Genomic DNA, 5,027 nt, shown 5'->3' on the forward strand with positions numbered 1-5,027 from the left:
ACTTTGAACAATGCACACTTAGCACAAGGGCCTGGATGTCTCCCACGGAGCCTTTTAGCCCCTAATGCAAGATGCCACTATGAATTATTGCTTTGAAAAGCAGGAGTGTGTGAATGAACCTGCTAGCACACTTGATACATTTCTGCTTCGCATAATGAAGTTTAGTGGCTCAACTCCATGCTCATGGATGTTTATTTAACAACAAAAAAAAAAGTTTTTGAATTAACAGTATTGGTTAATAGACAACTTTCTGTACTTACCACATCCTAGCCAGGCTGTGCAATCAACAGGAAAGATAAGAAGGTCAAACAGGAAGAGCTGTGCTGGAGTCAGTTTTGAGCAGAGCTGAGGAAGGCACGCGTCTGTCTGCTCTGCACCAACACATTATAGCAAACCAGACTTGGAAACGGAAGGTAGGAGAAACTCCTGTGCTCTGTATCTGTGTGTTCGCCTTTCGCTCTATTTTAGGTCTGGTATTTGACTGTAGGTTTATTGTCAACATATTAGAATTGCAGCCAGTTACACAGGGGTAATTTCAGTTGTATTCAATGCTTTGGTGTGCCAATAATGAAGTGACTGGGAAATATCTGTAAACGTGATCTGTCGTGGCTATGAGAACATGCTGGGAGTTCCTGCGCTGTGCTCTGGTCTCTCTTCTAGGTACTGTTGTGTGAGCTGAGCTGCTGTTCAGTAATAAACATTCCTCATACTTTATTCCTCTGCATTACCTGTCACAGGCCAAACTCTCAAATCTAGCACTCAGAATGAAGTATTGAGATTCACAGATGCCTTTTATAGTTTAACAGTGATGTGATTTATTATTTTTTTTAAAGCACCTCTAAAGTTTAAGCTTATTTTTAATCAGCTATGAAATTGTGGATATTTATCTGCAATTTTCTGTATCTAAACTTGGAGATTTTTGACTTACGGTGCTTTCAAGAGCTGGATTGAGGGTGGAAAGTATATTTCAGTGCTACTGAGGTACGAAAAAAATGAATCATAAGAGAGGGTTATAACTTCTAAAGGAATCTATTGCATCTTTGAAGCTTGTTAGGGCTTTTTTGTTTGTAGACCAACCGTGAACAATGATACTGCTTGCAACATAGCTTAGCAAGAATTGCTAACTAACCTAAAATTACTTCAGTGATAAAGGAGTCAATCTTCCATTTTTTGGAGAGTACTCAGATTCCTAAGTCTGTTTACCCTGATAACAGATTTGCTTTACTTTTCTGTGTAATACATAGCAGCACTGGAGGAAAAGAAGTGTTAAGTGTTGCCTATGCAGTACATAGAATGGATTTTTTTTTTTTAATTCGTGCCTGTGACTGAATTTCATAGAGGTCAAGGTTGTGATTTACTCTCTCTGAGGACAAAGTTTATAATTATCTTGGCTGTAAGATGTTTGTAGACTAATACAGAAGATGTGACACAAATGTGAGTTGAAACTGGGGAGAAGGAATAATAAAATAACTACTCCAGTATCAGTTTGGGAAAATGACCTAGATTAACTTCTGGCAGTATAGTTGCAAGACTGAGGTGTTGTATGACATGTGGGATGTACAGGTGATGGAGCAGAGCAGAAGATCAAGGGCCTGGACACAGTCGAATGTCCTATAAATGAAGGCGGTGAAGGCTTCACTAGCTTTCTTGCCTGATTTGGAGCCCTGGGAGAACACAACACACTGCATTAGACGAGTAAAAATTTTGGGGCTACCAGAGGTCTGTCCTTGGTACAACAGTAGTGATTAGAAGTGTGACTCTGCTTCCCCAGGGGCTCAGATGAGATGAGGAGAGAAACACACAGTAGCTGGTGCTTTCTGTAACCTTCGACCATCCAGGTTTCCAGTATTTGTGAATAATCCCCTAGGGGTAAATTATGGAATCACACAGAATCACAGAATGTCAGGGATTGGAAGGGACCTCGAAAGATCATCCAGTCCAATCCCCCTGCCGGAGCAGGAACACCCAGATGAGGTTACACAGGAAGGCATCTGGGTGGGTTTTGAATGTCTGCAGAGAAGGAGACTCCACAACCAGCCTGTTCCAGTGTCTGTCACCCTCACTGAGAAGAAGTTTTTAATTCAACTTTACGTTCACCTCTGGACTCTTTGGCTACTTCTCCAGCAATATGGCACTCCTGTATGACTGCAAATAATCTTTGTCTTCATTTCCATCTCTGTAAAACTAGAAAAATTATAGTTGCCACTGGAAACTTGAAGCTAGTCATTAGTAAGTTGCCCTGAGCCTCCGAGAGGGAAGATGAATGAAAGAAATACTGTATTGCATACAGGTCTTGGGCAACTAGTTAATATACAACCCATTTCTATACAGCGGTTCATATTCTCAGAAATACAGCTTTAAAGACAGAGACAGAACCTGTCCTGTGGTGTGTGCGTTTTTTTTTTCCCTTCAACCCCCTTCAATGGGAAGGAGTTGGTGGTGAGGAAGTGTTCCTGTCATCAACAACCCCTTCTAAAACAGCAACAAAAGGTGGGGAGTCAAGGGGGAGGTCGGTGGGAACCCTCAACCTCGATAGTTAAGGAAATGGAAAATGTCAAGCTATGTGACTTTTTTCTTCTGGTTGCTGTGTTTTGAAAACAGATACAAGCAGACAATGAAAAGGAAGCAGCAACAGAGGGGAAAGCATGATAATGGAATTATTCTAGTTAATTTCCAGCAGGAAAAACATGTCGTATTTCCACCTCATGTTCACCAGCTGTTGAATACAGCGTGCTGTGCCCTGTGAGAAGGCAAGGGGAAGCTGGAGTAACCTTCTGAGCCTTGTAAGCCTGGACAGGTGCTACCAAGGGCTCTGTGTGGGGCAGCGTGCCCAGTGAGCTCAGACCACAGGGAAGGATGACGCCAGTGAACCCAGTAGCCCTTCTGCAGGTGGTGTTGAGCTGGCCAGCAGCTGCCTCTCCCCCCTCGCTGCTCATCCCCTGTGAGTGCCTGTCCTAGAAAGCGAGGGGACTGCCACCTCTTGCCCGGTGGCTTTGGAACGGAGGTTCGCTCCTGGTTTGGAAAAATGGGAAGATCATTATGTTTTATGGCTGATGTTCTGCAATAAATATGAACTCCTTAGTCAAGCCTCAAAGAGCATGAAACAAAATCATTCTGTCTAAATTATAAGTAAAATGCTTTGGCAGTGAATGTAACTAGTTCTTACGACCTACATTTAGAGAAGGCAAACTTCCTTTACAAGGTGAGTGTTAGATCTTTAATCCATTTCTTCATTTTGTATTTGTCACTATCAATGAATGGCTATTTGCTAGTAAGTATAATGGTAAGTTAACATTATAGGATTCTGAAAAATCTGTAATGATAAGAGTGACCCAAGCACTGAAGTTTAATATTTTCTGAATCTTTTTTCACTGGTTTGGTGCCTTCTGAAACTGTTTTAATTTGTACTGGAACAGTTTAATAATTGATGAGATGGCATCACCATAATATGTATGGTGACTATATCATGGCATTTCTTGTGTGTTACGGTTTTGCTTTTTGGTGTACTTATGTGATAGTAAAAGGTGAATAGTAAAAGGACAGAGATGTGGTGCAAAGTTCTATGAAATCTTTGTGACTTGAGACCAAATTTGTATTACTTAGGATACATTTAGATGTTAAATAAACATTCAAAAGGGCTTGGGTAGACTAGGCGCCTATGTACAGAAAAGTTATTTACTATCTTGTCCTCAGTGCTTATATAGAGCCTCATTAGTTGACATGTGATAGTGAAGGCAAACATTAAAGATGGAAAAGGCATCTGTAGAGTAGAGCACGACCGTTAAAAATGTTTTTGAGATTTCAATTTTCATCTCGTGTATCTCGAAAGAGCCAAGACAAAACATTGATAAGAACATACCATTTTTTGCTTTCGCTCACTCTGTGTTTGTTTTGTTTTTTTCCTTCCCTTGGCTTAGGCTCTGGGATGCTCTGACAACCCTCTTAAACTGATCGTATCCATTTTGATTTATCCAGATGTCTTACTTTTGCAGCACCAAGCTTTATAGGTTCATTCACAACCTCGTTTCCATATGTTACCCTTACCAACATGCACTGATGCAGAAGACATGAAAAGTTAATATCTTTTCTCCAAATCAACTGAATCCAAAGAATTGAAGTCATGGTATATTTATCTTCCTAAATTTTGTTGAGGATGATATTTCTACTGGTAGATATGAGCTGATGGAAAAAATTAATATTCTGAACAGTAAATTTCATTTCTGGGATTAAGGATAATCCTCATCTAAAAATAACTGGCTTTGGATTCATAGAACAATGTAATTCAGACAACCACTTTTGGAATTAAATTATCCTTACTATCACAATATTTGTCTTCATCAACAAGAGATACCAGTATTTACAAAAGATATGGAAGAGAGTGTTTAATTCTTAAGTGCAAAAATTACAATGCATTACATATAATCCTGGTACAGTACTGAAAACAATCGTGTTAGCTACTGTCATTACATTAAGGCAAAGGTCAGCTATATAAATGGAAAAGCATATCTCTAGCAAAGTGAGTTTGGTCTCTGGCAGGCCTGTATTTTTGATCATTTGTAATTAGGTCATCAAGTCTGATAGGCAGTTTTTCAGGGGAGTTAGCAAGAGAAACTGGGATCCGAAGTCAGAAATAAAATGTTAATTAAATGTTAGTAGAAATACTCTTTTCTGAGAAAAGGCATCAAAATCACTTGTATAGCTTTTTCTGGGATTAATTTGGGTGTTACATAAGAGTTCCTCTGAAAGAAGTTCAAAGCAAATACTTTAATGTACATTACAATTAAAAATAACTCCTGCAGGAGAGGGATGGCTCTTGAATATGCACACGTAGTCTGACATTTTCTAAAAATATATTATTGATTGTTTTTATTTTTCTTCCCCCCTGCCTCAGGTTATTGATAATGTTGATTGCATCCCTGTGAGGAACTGCAAGTTAAGGAGAGTTTGGCAGTAGGAGGCAGCACATCTGTGCTCAGTGCTGACACCATTGCCCTGGGTCCGGAGGGAAAGCAAGACGGGAACTGGGA

The sequence above is a fragment of the Caloenas nicobarica genome, chromosome 4, assembly GCF_036013445.1.
Source record: "Caloenas nicobarica isolate bCalNic1 chromosome 4, bCalNic1.hap1, whole genome shotgun sequence".
In the NCBI taxonomy this organism is placed as follows: domain Eukaryota; kingdom Metazoa; phylum Chordata; class Aves; order Columbiformes; family Columbidae; genus Caloenas; species Caloenas nicobarica.